Source organism: Panthera pardus, unplaced genomic scaffold, assembly GCF_024362965.1.
Source record: "Panthera pardus isolate Hobbes unplaced genomic scaffold, ASM2436296v1 HiC_scaffold_16, whole genome shotgun sequence".
NCBI lineage: Eukaryota > Metazoa > Chordata > Mammalia > Carnivora > Felidae > Panthera > Panthera pardus.
Window position 1 is genome coordinate 34,523,928 of NW_026526721.1, and position 16,969 is coordinate 34,540,896.

At 37.5% G+C, this 16,969-nt stretch overlaps 1 protein-coding gene across 2 annotated transcripts in view; it reads right to left on the reverse strand.

The window, feature by feature from the left end:
• Positions 1-16,969, reverse strand: part of GBE1 (1,4-alpha-glucan branching enzyme 1) — a 281,289-nt gene that overhangs the window by 250,499 nt on the left and 13,821 nt on the right. The window lies entirely within an intron of this gene.

Sequence of the window (16,969 nt, forward strand, 5' to 3'; positions counted from 1 at the left end):
TATTTTGTGTACAGTTTGGCTGTTAAATCATAAACATTATAAAACACTGAAAATGAACCAAAAGATATAGTACTGAGAGGGAAAAAAGGATGATATGAAAGCATTCTGAATTTAAAAGGTCTCACTGAGGAAGAATCTGCCATTTACATACACACACACACACACACACACACACACACACACACACACACATTATAGAAACAAAAACATCCTGTCATTCTAAAAATAGCTAAATGTATTCAAAGTGATTTGAACTAAGTAAAAAACAATGCAAAATTTAGTAATAATGGAGTAGGAACTCTATAGGTGGGGGAGAGGAAGAACTCTAATAGTGCTAGAGAAATTGATTTATTCCAATGATACTCATATGCTTTCTAATTACCTTGGCCATAGACCTATTTCAACATAGATAATGAAAATAGTATGAAACCACATCATCCAATTTTTCCTCTGAAGAGCAGAAACAGGCAGGTATTAACAGAAAGAGAACTAGAAACAGTAAATCTGGCTAGCAGTGAATCACCAGGCCGACCTTTTTAGTTTAGCCATATATTGCAATGAAATATATGACTGAAATATATTCTAATTATTACTTGGCCATGTGGAGGGGGGCGGGAGGAAGGAAAGAGAAAGAAATAAGTGTTCCTCACCAAAAAAAAAAAAAAAAAAAAAAAAAAAAAAGGCACAATGGAAAAAAAAAACGCTACTGTATACTACGAAATTAAGTCTAAATTCTAATATGAAATCAAATTATTACTAATGACCTCTTATACATATATATATATATATAGTAACAAGAGCTGATTAAATATTTATCATTAAAAAGGTGAGTAAATTCTTCAAAGTGTTCAAAATATGACAGATATTTTCCCTTTGCCCCTCCAAATTTCAGTCCAACCTCCTCCACCTTGCCTTCTCACCCACAAGAAGCTGATATATGTGGGTTAAATCAAAGGGAACTTGTGACATTCTCTGCAGATGACTGCTCCCAATTTGAAAAGCAGCTCCTAGCTTCTACTACTAAGTGCTAGTAGAGATTAACCATCTAACTATGACTATGAGATCTGAATTGTCCGAGTTGAACTAGGTAGTATCTGATCCCCCAAACCTTCCATTCTGGACTTGCGGAATGGAATCCCATTACAAAACAGAAGTGGTATATACAAGTAAACTAAACTGCACGAAACAAGACCCCCAAGGCACTTGGCTCTTCACACCACTGCCTCTCCCTCAACCTGAATGTTTGGCCTCAGGACAGGTCCCAATGGCCAAGAAACAGAGGAGGAAAAAGCCTGGGCTTGGAGAATGAGTGCATGTGCATACTATGCCTGCATAAGTTAGGAGCGTACTACAATTCTATTCAGCAGTAACCTTCCCAGTGAGCAAAATGAGTTTGTACATCTGGTTTTCTACTTTGAATGGAATGGGAAGTAACTAGAAGTACAGTTTGACACTAACTTATAGGCTAGTAACTACAGGGTCTAGCCAGCAAGGCCTAAGTTTGGAAACAGAGACATTTAAAAATCAGTGACAGGTACGTTGATTGACTTCTAGGAATAATACAGAGTCTGATGATATTCGTGTCAGTCAGCCATTTTCCTCAGCCAATACAGTCCATGCTCATGTACAAGGTTGCTAGGATGGCAGTGATGGATGACTGCATTCAACGACATGGTCTTCCCCTCACCAAGTCTAATCCAGATGCTACCTATGCTGAGTATGCAGCCAGTCAAGAGCAGGCTGCCCCCACAAAAATCCAAGGATGTCACTGGTCTGAGCTGACGAACTATTTGGTAGTGCGCTAATTACACTGGACCCATCACATCAAGGAGGGACTCAATGAGGGGCAGTATTTTGTCCTCATAAAGATAAATATATTCTGGGTATAGATTTGTCTTTGATGTTTCCACCAGCATTACCATTCATGGATTTACCTTATACTTTATCAGTTGTCATTTTGGATGAAACAACAGTACCTCTGACAACAGGATACACAATGTAATGAGCTAAATCTTAGGCAATTCACCAGTATTACTACACCCTCTATTACCCAGAAACAGCTGCCTTAATAAAATGGTAGAATGACCTGCCGATGGCTAGGTTATGACATTTGGTAGGCAATAGCCTGAGAGGGTGAGATACTATCTTATAAGATTCAGTGTCTGCTTCCAACTAGCAGCCAATATATAGTATTATCTCTCCATAGACAGAATATAGGTCCTTGAATCCAATGGAGGATGTGGCGTAGCCCCTCTCATTATCATTATAAGATACAGGAAGAATTTTGCTTCACACCAACCTTAGGCTTGGTAGGTGTCAAGGTCCCAGTTCCCAAGGGAGGGGGAATTCTTCCACCAAGAAATATTGTCATACTTTTGATTAAATGAAAGCTAAGACTACTCTCTGGCCATCCTATACACCATTAGCCATGGAACCATGGAAAGATGAGGAAGAAAATGAGTTGTCGTCTCACAGTGGAGGTCAAGAGGACTATGTTTAAAATCAGGGGATATACTGTCCCAAAAAGGTATAACCCAATAAAAACAAAACTGCCAAAGACTCAGACCCTGCAGAAATGAACCTTGTGAAGTCTCCCCATAAAGGTTCACCTTGCAATCAACCCCATCCAGCCAAGGTGGAGGGTGAAGGATAGTAGACAGAGGTAGGTATGATTACAATGGCCTGTAGCAGCTATATTTTATATTACTTATTTATTTTTTCTATTTTTTTTCCTCTGTGCTATCTTATATGAAGAATACTAGTCATAGTCAATGCTTTATATTTCAGTGAGGGTAGGCCAGTTTGACATCACCTAATGGAGGCATAGATGATGGGACTTTGTGCACTGCCTACACTAGGATCACAAACATTTCACCTTGAAAAAAAGATAAGAGTACAGGCTGAGAGGCAAAAGGAGCAAACTGTTCCAGACATGCTTCGTTTGCCCCCTCCAGGCCCATTCTGCATCATTCTGCATACAGTTCTCTGCTCCAGGACCATGACCTATACGGACCGTATCAACAGATTTCTGGCCACCAATAGGGTTTGGTGACTGGAGAGATCCAGGAAGAGATGGAGGAGGGAGGTGTATCAGGATACTTACGTTCTAGGCTCCCTCCCTACAACTGAGTTTACCATGTCCCCTGACCTAAGACCACTGCTCTTCTCAAGATGGATGTCTCTATATCATATTTTCCTTCCAGATTACATTAACTTCCCCTTCCCTTATTCCTTCAGACTACCTATGGAAGCAGCTCAGAAGCTAAGCCCCCAGTCACTGAATTATCCACAGAGGCTTCCCTACTGCCATATCTTTATAAATATTCATTTTATAAATAAATCAGACTTAGATTATGCTGCTTTGATTGACATCTATTTCCTGTGGAAACCCTGACAGATATGTCTAAAAACTCATCTGTATCCCCCCAAATAAACATTAATCTCTGTATCCAATTTATAGGAAATAATGGGAAAAACAAAAACAAAACAATAACAAACAAAAGACCTTTAGACATACTGCTTATAACACCATGAAGATAACTGTCTGCTTCATATGTTTATTGCTGTAAGCCCAGCACCTAACACAATGTCTGATGCCTAGTAAATATTGAAATATAGTTGTTAAGTCAGTGAATATACATATGAGAATTGCATTGAGTCAGGTCAGTAAGCAAAGTGAAATAGAAAGTGTACTAGTAAGCAAGATAAATAATTAGCAGTCACAAATAGGACATTAGACTACAGTATAGTACCTTTTATATTAGGCAAATATATACAGCAAGCCCATTTTCATCCAAAATAAATAAAATTCCACATTCAACCATATATATTAAAAAAAAAAAAAAAAAAAAAACTCAAATAAATGTGGCCTTAAATTCTTTCCTTTTATTCCTAACAAAAATCTTGGGACTATCCTCAATTCCTCTATTTTCTCAAATCCAATCTATCAGGAGGTCCTTTTGATTCAAATTTTATAAGTGCTCCATAATCTAATCACATCTGACCACCTTCACTGCTAAGCTACTAGTCCTAACCATTCTCTCTCTCACCTGGACTATGTAATAGCTATAATCAGTCTGCCTGCTTGCATGCTTGTCTCCTAGAATCTATTTTCTATCTCCTAAAATCTATTACCCAGATATTTGGCTAAACATTATTTCTGTGTATAGCTGTGAGGATGTTTCCACAGGAGATTAGAATTTGAACCAGTAGACTGGCTAAAGAAAATTGTTTTCCCCAATGTGAGTGAGCATCATCTAATTCACTGGGGTCCTGAACAGGGAAAAAAAAAGATGAGGAAGTAAAAAAAAAAAAAAAAAAAAAAAAAAAAAAATATATATATATATATATATATATATATATATATATATATATATATATATATCTCTCTGCCTAACTACTTCATCTTTTCCTGCTCTGGGAATACAATTTATAACATCTGCACTTGTACTTCTCAGGCCTTTAGAGTTGGACAGAAATTTCCACCACTGGTTCTCCATGTTTTAGGCCTTTGGACTTTTACTGGAACTGTACCACTGGCTTTGCTAGGCCTCCAGCTTACACAGAGCAGATTGCAGGACTTTTCAGTGTACATAATCACATAAGCAAATTCTTCATAATAAAGCTTTTATTTGTTGCTTAGAGAATGTGTGTGTGTGTTGATCTATTTTCCTGGAGAACCCAGAACAATAATAATTTTAAACCAGAAGATCATATCATTTCTCTGCTCAAAACTCTCCAGTGATTCCCCATCTCACTCACAGTGAGAACCAACCAGTCTTCATAATAATCTACAAGTAGTTGCATAATCTGAGCCTTATTCAATTTATCTTCCTATGTCATTTCTTAGTACTCTCTCCTAGCTCACTGTGTCCCAAACAGACTGTTCTACTTACAGTTTCCTAAACACTTCAGGCAAACCCCTAAGTGTTTTTGCACTGGCTGGTTCCTCTGTCTAGAACATCCGTCCACCCAATATCTACATAACTAATTCCCCTTCACATCTTTGCACAAACACCAGATTCTCAACAGCTTCCACCTTAAAAAAAAAAAAAAAAGCCTATTTAAAACTGCTGCTCTGGGGGCACCTGGGTGGCTCGGTCCATCTGATTCGTGATTTCGGTTCGGGTCCTGATGTCACAGTCATGAGATTGAGCCCTGTGTCAGTCAGGCTCTGTGTTGAGCATGGACCCTGCTTAAAATTCTTTCTCTCTTTTTCTTTGTTTCTCTCTCCCTCTCTCTCTCCTTCTCTCTCTCTCTCTCTCTCTCTTTCTCTCTCGGCACCTGGGTGGCTCAGTCAGTTAAACGTCCAACTTCAGCTCAGCTTATGATCTCACTGTTCGTGAGTTGGAGCCTGGTGTTCGGGCTCTGTGCTGACGGCTCAGAGCCCGGAGCCTGCTTTGGATTCTGGTCTCCCTCTCTTTCTGTCCTCCTCCAGCTCGTACTATCTCTCTCTGCCTCTCAAAAAATGAATAAATGTTAAAAAAATAAAATAAAATAAAAAGAAGATTCTCTCTCTCACTTTCTCTCCCCTGCCGCTCCCCCAGTTGTGCACGTGCACACTCTTTCCTTCAACAAATAATAAAACAAACCTGCTGCTCCATTCCCATGTTGCTTATACTTTTCTACGTTTTCTTTTTGCCATAGCATTTATCATCCAATATTTGTTGTTTGTTGTATATCATCTGTCTCCTCCAGCCATAAAGTAAGCGCCTTAAATGTACAGATTTTAGTCTGTTTTGTTCACTAACAGTACCTAGCCTACAGTAGACACTAAATAAATTACTGAAATGAATTCTGTTTCTTTGCATGAACAAAGGGTTGGTGTTAGACAGATTTGCCTCTCTTACCTAGTCATCTGTTTCTCTACTCATCTGTTATGTTACTAAATATAAATAAGATTTTATGTAAGAGTATTAAGTATAATCAATTTTTAAAAACCTTGAGGATGGAAACTCTAGTTTATTTATAAAGTTTTCCAATTTAGGGGCATCTGGGTGGCTCAGCTGGTTAAGTACCCAGCTCTTGATTTTGGCTCAGGTCATGATCTCATGGTTCCTGAGACCAAACCCCGAGTAGGGCTCTGCACTGAAAAGCACAGAGCCTACTTGGGATTCTCTCTCTCCCTCTCTCTCTGCTTCTCCCCCACTTGCACACACACATACTCTGTCTCTTAAAATAAATAAACTCAACAAAAAAGTTTTCCAATTTAACTTATTCTTATTTTAACATACAAGTCATTCAACTCCAGAGTTATATTTTTAAATAGGACATTGATTTTTATATATGAGTGGATGCATGTGTAAAATAAATACACGAAATTCCATAAATTAATTTTCCAGCTAACAATAAAAAATAATCACTATTCAAAGACAAAGCTCAAGTCAAAAAGCTATAGAACTCCGTAAGTTTCAGAAGTTTGATATTGTGTAAGTTGTTTAAAGTGAGTGCCCTCTTTTCAAATTAATATGGAATTCTTTATTTTTCTACGTTTAATTAACACCAGTCATTTGGGGAAAGGGGAAAATTTCATAGACTCAGAAGTGTTGAGCCAATATTTGAACACTGTATTAAGTTAAATTTTGCAGGATTACCAGTTTAAAGCACAGAGTTTATCATCTACCACCTGGCATGTGTGGGTCTTACTAAGGCATCTAGACTGCTTGCTACTCCATGCTAATCAGATTCAAAAAGTATGATGTTTTTACTGTATCAGCCAAGATGATGTTTTCTAGATATCCAAGTGATTAAAATCATTAGTCTGGGTTCTTCAGAGATACAGAACCAATAGGAGATATATAGGTATTTATCAAAGACATTTATTGTAAGGAATTGGTTCCTGTGGTATACAGACTGAAAAGTCCCAAGATCTACAGGGGATAAGCAGAGAACCAGGAAGCCAATGGTTCTTCCAGTTCAAGTCTGAAGGCCTGAGAACCAAGAGAGCTGTTGGTGTAGTTCCAATCAGGGTTCAGAGGCCTGAGAACCAGAAGAGCTCATGGTATAAGTTTTGGTCCAAGTCCAAGTCTGAAAGCTGTAGAAGACTATGTTTCAGCTCAAAGACAGGCAGAGAGAGAGAGAATTCTCCCTTATTCCATTCCATTTTTGTTCTATTCAGGCTTTCAACAGATTGGATTAGGCCCATCAACATTGGGGATGGCAGCTGGCTTTACTCAGTGTACCAATTCAAATGTTAATTTTATCTAGAATGTCCCTCACAGACACCTGTAGAGTAATATTTAACTTAATATATGGGCACCCTGTGGTCCAGTTGACACATAAAATCAACCACCATAACATCACTATGAACCATATTATGACAGAGATCAAGAAAATGGTCATTGCCGTATCCTAAAAATGTGAAGGTTTTTCAGCTCTCCCTGCAAGTTGAAGGCCATCTGTCTGTGATTGTCCTTACTAATCAGCATAGAGAAAAACAACACCGCCACCAGATCAAGTGCTGTGTACCAAGGACTGTACTGATACTACATTTTAGAAAGCAAAACAACTGGAGCCACTCTAATTAGATTTACTTTAGTCCACAGTTGTTCTCTGAGATCATCCATCAAATCAGCAAACCGAAAAGGGAACGTTATAGGAATCCTGTATCTTTGCTGTATAATTCAAGTCTTTGAAAGTGACCCTACTTGCTGCAATGTTTCCAGGGGTGTATTATGATTAGAATTTCCTTTTTCGTTAGTGACGGGCAGTTCTAGAGGCTTCCACTTGGTCCTTCCTAAATAGTCCTCACACCACAAGTGGTCAGTGTGAAAACTGTGTCAATTCCCTAGCCTGTTGCAACAATGTACTCAGGAAACTGGAAACTAACTAAAGGATTTGTCTGGCAAGCCATTTGGACCCACAGTGATGAAAATCACATGCCCTAGAAGCCTCAATTCTGATATGCCATTGTGGCATTTACAACCCCAGGATTAATCCAGGTTCTGTTTTTATTAATTCTCAAAAGTCTGGGCTTTTTCCTGATAAATAGCAGGTCTCCTTGGGAAAATCCTGAAAGACTTAAAATGTGTGTGTGTGTATATATATATATATATATACACATATATATGTGTGTATATATATATGTATACACACACACACACATATATGTATGTATGTATTTTATATCTATCTTTTATATCTTATGTCCTTTCTCAAGGGAAATAAGCCTCTCTTTTAATCAAATGGCTCTAAGAGAAACTGTTCTTCATATTTCAGTGACACAGGTCAGGTTTCTACTCAACATACTTAGAATTTCCCCAATTATATAGATCAGGTAAAAATTTAGTAATCTACCAATGTATCCTATTTGTAAGGATGCTATGATCTATTAGCCACACCACATAACTCTACATTTCAAAATAATGACTGCCACTCTACACTTGAAGCTCCTTATGGCAATTATAATTACTTAATCAATGAAGCCTACACACTCTCAAAGCATTTTGCTACCAGATCCCATAATCCTCAGTAAAATCAATGAGTCTAGTTCAATGGCAGCATATCTTAATAATATTTCCAAGCCTTTAGCTACTACCAGATATCTGTTCCCCTCACCACTACACTTTTAAATTATTAATCAAAGTTGTGCCCTCATCGAGGGGAGAGTGACATGGTGGATGAGACTGTACATGATTAATCTATTCTACCATTCCCATCTTCCCGTGCCTCTCTTCTCCTTCACAGCATAGAATGTTTAGGCACCTTAATCTTATTATATGTTAGCTGTTGCTGAGCTCAAGTTCTAGTCAAATAATCAAGCCAACTGTTGGAGCCATTAAACTAAATCCACATTAAATCCAGATTCTTATTAAGAATACTCATATAGATAAATTTGGCTCAATCTGAATATACTCTTATCACTATGTTCCATCCTCCTTAGTCTACTTTTCTTAGAATTCAACCCAGCACACTATTTCCACATTGCTGCAGACATAAATTAGCTTGCTACCTAAAATGCCAATCATTCTTATAAAAGGCTAGGAACTGACTCAGCTATGGGCCTAAAGGAATTGAGAGGCATGCAGGTATCTTGAGAAGAACAGTATTCTTTTCTCTATGGAAGCAAAAATGGTCTCCATACCTCTAGTTTATTCACATTGATTTTAATACTTGGAAATCTTTTGAATCAGTATTTTTTTTCCCACTTACACTAACACCACCCCAATCTAAGCTTCCATAATCACTCACCTAGAATGCAATTTCCTCCTAAAAATGTAATTGAAAATGTAATTGTTACATACCATTCAGCCAAAGAGACTATAATAAAAACATAAAGACACTAAAAGGTTATAAGCAGACTTACTACTTCTTTTTTTTTAAGTTTCTTTTTTTTTTTTTTTTGTAACATTTATTTATTTTTGAGAGACAGAGAGGGACAGAGCGTGAGCAGGGAAAGGCAGAGGCAGAAGGGGAGACACAGAATCTGAAGCAGTCTCCAGGCTCTAAGCTGTCAGCACAGAGCCCGACAGCGGGGCTCGAACTCACGAACCGTGAGATCATGACCTGGGCTGAAGTCAGATACTTAACTGACTGAGCCATCCAGGCGCCCCTAGAAAAAAACCATTCTTGTAGATATAAGATGGGAAGTGATAAGTACAAACAGGAAGACAAGTTCCAAATTGGGTCAGACATTGATGGTGGTTTATACCAGAGTGTTAGCACTAGCCATGTAGAGATGGAAAACAATGGTGAGATTCAGTAGGAAATAAATGAACTGGTTGGGGGAGGGGCAGAGAGGAAAGAGAGGAATCAATAATAGATTTTTACTGAGTAGATATATAGTATCATTTACTAAAAAGAGAGAGATGGTCATCACCAAGTATGACTCTATCAGAGAAAAGATCTGAGTAGAAATAGAAATCTTGAAATAAATGAATATACACATTAAAGCAATACTACAAAAGAGTGTGATTTGTGGACCAATGCTGAGCTGCCAACTGGGTATTACTGGTCCATGATGAAATAAGCAGCGAACTTTTATAGCAATTGTAGAAAGTATTTTCGTATCTTTCAAATGTAATTTAAAAACTGAGGCTTTTATTTTAAAGTTAATTTTTATAATAACTTTTGTTGAATTTATAAAGGCTCTATTGAGTTAGAAAATCTTAAAAAATAAAAGAAGACATCCTTTTTCATAGGTTGGAAAGCACTGATTTAAAGCTATGGTAGTGGATGCATTCACTTAAGGAAATAAATCTAGAAAAAAAAAAAACAAACTCTAACTTTCAGGGATTGGGGATGGTTATGTATTTTGTCCTTGTTGCCCTCATCAGCTTACAGCATCATAAAAAAAAAAATGGTATACCCTGGAACGCAATTCCTAACATCACTTTATCATCCATATCTCCTTATCACCATCAATAATATTTACTGAGCATTAACTTCTTGCCAGGCAGTCTTTATATGGATTATTTCATTTAATCCTCACTAAATCTCAGCAAAGCTAGTATTATTACCCCTATGTCATAGAGTCAAAAATTAAGGGCTAGGGACATTAAGTAACTTGCCATGTCATTTAACTAATACATCAGAGAGCTAGGATTGGCTTTAGCTAGCTCATACTCCCTATTTTCAATTCTAAACTTTATCTTGCAAACTTTGGTTTGTTACTGCAGCAATTTCCCTTTGTTACAGTTGGGGTCTATGTTTACTAGGAAGAGTAATCAGAACTTTGGTAGTCTCCAACAGGTAATGGCATAGTTCGTGATTGCTTTGTTTGGGGTTTTTGTCTGTATTGTTTTGGCTTTTCTTAAGGGTCAGCATTACAGAAAGGTGGACACCAGTTTAAAATCAAAACAAAACTTGGGGGACCTGGGTGGCTCAGTCCGTTGGGCATCCGACTTCAGCTCAGGTCATGATATCGTAGTTCGTGGGTTCGAGCCCTGCATTGGGCTCTGTACTGACAGCTCAGAGCCTGGAGCCTGGTTCAGATTCTGTGTCTTCTCTTCTTTCTGCCCCCCCCCCCCCCCCACTCATTCTCTCTCTCTCTCTCTCTCTCACTCTGAAAAATAAATAAGCATTAAAAAAAATTAACAAAACAAAACAAAAATGCTCCCTGGCTGAAAGTCTCATAAATTCTCAAATGGCTGATCTTGAATCAGCCTGCGAACACCATCATTTAAAAGTATATAATATATAAGAGCATAATATTAAGTTATTGTCAGCTATTATCACTTTACCTCTAATTGGCTGATCAGCGAGAATATCAACTAAAGGTCACAGAACAGAAACAGAACTGAGGGAAAGCAAACAGTAGGAAAGGGAACAGAAAAAAAGACTCAGTTATCACAATGAGATGTCTAATATATAATGAATGCATATGTGTCTCTGAAATTACGAGTTAGCTTTTATTAAGATATTGAAATTATACTGTAGGGTCTGCACCCTTCATCTATGCATCCACTCGAGAAGCAAATACTTCCCTAATATACTCAAAAACATACACCAATTCTACTATCCTGCACTACACAGAAACATCAAAATAAAACACCAAGAAATCTAGTATAAATTATTTGCATCCTTTCCTTTTTTATAAGTTAAATGTGCCTGGGGCGCCTGGGTGGCTTAGTGAGTTAAGCATCCGACTTCGGCTCAGGTCATGATCTCACAGTTCATGGGTTCGAGCCCCATGTCGGGTTCTATGCTGACAGTTCAGAGCCTGGAGCCTGAATTGGATTCTGTGTCTCCCTCTCTGTTCCTCCTCTGCTCACACTCTGTCTGTCTCTCTCTCTCAAAAATAAATAAAATATTTAAAAAAAATAAGTTAAGTGTGCCTGCAGATTTGTAATGACTAGGCAAGGAGGAAGGTGAAAAGAAATGGTTTAAGGTCGTGTCAAAAACATTAAAATGAATGCTTAATTATTTGTATGACAACCAGTTGTTATCTGTTTAGTCCAGAGTTAGCACTATATTTATTGTTACTTTTTGTAAGAAAATCTAAAATGCAGTAAACGCTCTTAAAATATCTTTTCCTTCTAGATCTTACATAGACTTCATTTACAATGTTCTTATTTTTCTCCAAAAGAATTTCATTATAATTATTTCAACCTAAGGAAATAAATAGCTAACCTATTCCTTCCCAGTCTACTCAATGAATGAATTACATCTGCCTATAACCAAGCCTCTGCCTCACTTCCCAGGAACCCTGAACATTTAATGGTCCCAGTCTTTCCAATTTGAAGGTAACAAATTTGGGGAGACTTGCACTATTCCTTTTTTGCCTTTCACAGTATATAAAATCAATGCCCCCCCCCAATCTACCACTCCCTAATTTCAATCATGTAGACTTCATTATTAAAAATGATTATCAAATGATCAACAGCTGCCTTAGAAAATTACAATGAGCTTCTGCTGTATTGCCAAAGAGTGCTGGATGCATACATACACACACACACACACATTATTTAAAATCTAAAAACCGACTGTACCCAAAAGATTCCATCCCAAACACTAAGAGCTAGAAAATCTTAGGGAGTTGTTATGGACTGCATGCTTGTGTGCCCCTAATATTCATACACTGAAATCCTAACCCCTGTGATGGTAGTAGAAGATGGGGTGTTTTGAAGGTCCTGACAGTGAAGCCTTCTTGAATGGCAGTGCCCTTATAAAAACAGATTGGAGAGAGCTCACTGATTTTTTCTCTCTTCTCTCTTCCAAATAAGGATACAAGGAGAAGACTGACATCTGCAAACCAGGAAGAGTGTCCTTACCAAACACTCCATCTGCCGATGCCTGAATCTCAGACTTCTCAGCCTCCAGGACTTTGAGAAATAAATTTCTGTTGTTTAAGCCACTTTGGTGTTCTGTTATAGCAGTCCAAACAGACTAAAAGAAGAATCTATCAGCCAAACCTGTCAGTCATTAAACAGAGGTATAGGCCACTAATTGTTCAGCCAAAAGATTGTGTCTTTCTTACACACACGCACGCGCGCACACACACACACACACACACACACACACACATGGATGGGGTGCGGAGGGAATGTCAACAGACCCAGATTTAGAAAGTTAAGGGAAAAAAAAAAAAAAAAAAGAAAAGAAAAAAGATCATGGAGCACCCAATCTATTTGTGGCTCAACCGCGATTTTACTCTTTCTGAGGTTACAAATGAACCTAATTAAAAAATAAGAGGGGCGCCTGGGTGGCGCAGTCGGTTGAGCGTCCGACTTCAGCCAGGTCACAATCTCGCGGTCCGTGAGTTCGAGCCCCGCGTCGGGCTCTGGGCTGACGGCTCGGAGCCTGGAGCCTGTTTCCGATTCTGTGTCTCCCTCTCTCTCTGCCCCTCCCCCGTTCATGCTCTGCCTCTCTCTGTCCCAAAAATAAATAAAAAACGTTGAAAAAAAAAAAATTTAAAAAAAAATAAGGTAAAATAAATTAAAACCACAATGTAATTAATAAATAACAATTAACAATACATCTGAAAACATCTGTATGTTTCAGTACACCATATGAAAACATCTCTTCATGTCATAAAATATTAAGTACCTAAAATTTGAGTATTTATCACTGTATTTTCAGCCTGAACTTTCCATTAATGCCAAAATGGAAAAATAGTTGTTAATAATAGATAATATTGAGTAGTGTCATAAGCATGAGAATTATTTCATTCAAGAAAACATTTTTTTTTTTTTTCCAAAGAAAAAGTACTCAGACCTGGAGTGAATCACGAGGTGACAGAGCCTCCGTTGTATTTTAAAGTGTAAATTCTGTTTTAAGCTTTTCCACTCTACTTGAGAAAGAGCAACGACAGAATTCCCAAATGTCAACACAGATGGAAGTTGAGAGGCACAGCAATGAAATTTAAAATGCAAACTATAACCCAAAAAAAGAAGTACTGTATCTTTCTCCTTTTTAACACTATGATTACTATCCCCAAAGTGAAGAAACTCCCCATTTTCTGCCACATTTTGACACAGATATCAGCACAATGAATAGGAAAACCTTTATTTCCACTAGGATGAGACATGAAATAAAAGCCATTTATACACGCAAACACACACACACATATGATATGTATCTACATACAATGTTAAATACATATTTATAGCATAGCAGAGTTCAAATGTTAGTTTAGGCTGAGGTCTTTATATATATATACCCTACAATCACTTGAAAAACTTGATATTGTAATAGATATTTCAAAATCTACCCTAATATAAGCCAGAATGGCTAATGATAGGAGAAAAAAAAAAGGCTTTCTCTTGGATACTTTTGTTTACCAGATTGGCCCCATTAAAAACCTAAATCTCTCTAGAGTATTATTACTGAAATCAAACCCAAAAGCACCTTCAAGAGCCCCAACTTAGAATGCTCTTTTATCACAAGACAAAATCAAGCCTAAATCATGATCATTTGGGATGGCAATCAAGATAATTTGTTTCACTCACTTTTAAGAGACCTTAAGAGGAATTTGCTACCTATGAAATGAACCTGAATGCCCCCACCTTTTTTTTACATCAGTGAAACAGCCTCTTATTCTAGTGTTAATACTATTGTTTGAGAACGTTTTGTGGATGACTTTAAAAGTTCAGGTAGAAATAAATAAATAAATAAATGTATGTATGTATGTATGTTTAGGTGGAAAGTTAAAATTCTATTCATTAAGAAAACAAAGTCTAGTTTGCAATCTAACACAAGTTTGAAACAAAAATAAAAAAATAGGCATGTTTTGTCCTTAGTATTAAAGCAAAATAATATTTTTGTAAGCCAAAATAATATCAACAAATAGAAGGGTTACACATCCCAGCATTTGCTATGCCATAAAAAAGAAGACATTCCTAGGAAATCTATATAAAATTTCAACAGTGAAGGTGAATGAAGCCAGCAAGGATGGAAATTACTACTGGCCTGGCTGGAAAAGCATGTTGGGCCTGAGGCAAAAGAAGTTTTTTAAATAGGAGAATGTTCTGAAATAGAAAGCATGTTAAATAGAATTGCCTGAGGACTGTTAGGAAATGAAAAATTACACTAACTGCATTGGGAACAGCAACCTGATAAAAGCACAATGCACAAATTACAATCTTCTTCACGAGTAGTATTAGACGTGAGAAAGGTTAAGCTGTATGTGAGAGAGGTTTTCCCCACCACAGGCCACTACATGATAGAAGAATTATTTTCAAGCGTTTCTAGGGACTCTTCAACAACTATAGCAATAAATATTTCTAGATTTCTAATATTACAGAACAAGCTGGACCAGACCCCCAGTCAATATCAACTTGCAAAGCACCCCCTGAGTAAAAACCTCTATTCTATGCTCTGTGGAAAACACCTAAAAGACAATAATGTGTTTCCTAAATATATTCTTCTCTTCTTAAATTCAAAACACACAGGCAGCATCCCAGGGATGCACAGTGAGTCAGCATGCACTGAGCAGCTATAATGTGGAGAAAACAGTAGTAAAAAGAGAAGGAAACCAGCATTCCATGGGAAGAATCTGCTTGGTACTTCATGACGACAAGTACTTTTATAAATGGTAATGATTTTTATTGTTGCAAGGGTAACTATTAAGTATGCAAAGAGAGTAAGAGCAAAATAAATAAAAAGTATAAATACTGAAGAAACTACTGTATAAAGGAAATAAGAAAAGCAAGTCATGAAGAAAAGGGCATAAAACACAAAACACTCATGTTCGTGCATGCACACACACCCACAGTACTGTCAATAGCTCCAAGAGTGATCAAGGAACTAGCTTTCCAACCTTTCTCTCTTATAAGCAGAGGACCAACTCTGGAATAATGCAAGTCATAATGAGTCACTGCAAAAAGCAAGATTCTTAGAACAACAAAGTCAGGAACAGCTGTCATAGGCTGAGTCAAAGTAAGGCTGGCACATCCCGAAAGGTCTAGGACCGTTACAGCACAGAGGAGCCACCTAATCTCACTTTATCAAGAAGGACCAGATTTACTTTGGCTGTTTATTTTGTTTTGTTTGTTTTGCTTTATGGGATAGATGTACTGCATTTGGCAAATAAAAATTATATAAATAAGAATCACCTAAATGAAAAGGGCAATATGGACTAGCCATGTCAAATAACTTGTGGAAAACTTGACTACCCAGTAGATCCCAATTAATTAAGTACATGACATATCTCTATGTTTATATTTATGATATCATCCATTTATATTTCTGTTTAAGTATTATTTTAAAAAGTCACCAGTCAATAATTGCTGACTCTCAAGACACCTGGGTGGCTCAGTCGATTGAGTGTCCGACTTTGGTTCGGGTCATGATCTTTCAGTTTGTGAGTTCAAGTCCCACGTTAGTCTTTGTACTGACAGCTCAGAGCCTGGAGCCTACTTCAGATTCTTTGTCACTCTCTCTCTGCCCCTCCCCTGCTCGTGCTCTCAATCTCTCAAAAATAAGTAAACATAAAAAAATTTTAATAATTGCTGACTCTCTTAAGCAAAATCAGAATCACTATGGGAATACTTCCCTCTTTTATCAACAACACAGACCTGACTGAACCTCTCTCCCTTCTTAATCTTTCCCTTCCATTATCTTTATCAGTCATACCAATTCTTTCCATAAAAACTCTTCTTCCAAATGTATAATCTAAACTTGCACTCTAATATGTTAGCCACTAGCCATATGTGGCTATGGAACACTTGAAAGCTGTGAGTGCAAAATATAATCAGATTCCAAAGACTTGGTATGAAAAGCACATGTAAAATATCTCATCAGTAATTTTTTTTTTTAATGTTTATTTATTTATTTTGAGAGAGCAAGTGGGGGAGGGGAAGAGAGAGAGGGAGAGAGAGAATCCCAAGCAGGTTCCGTGCTGTGAACCCGTGCACAGACCCCAATGCAGGGCTCAAACTCACAAACCGTGAGATCACGACCTGAGCCGAAATCAAGAGTTGGACACTTAACCAACTGAGCGACTCACGTGCCCCTCTTATCACTAACTTTTAAATCATATGTGGAAACAATATTTTGAATACACTGGGTTAAAAATATATATTCCAAAAAT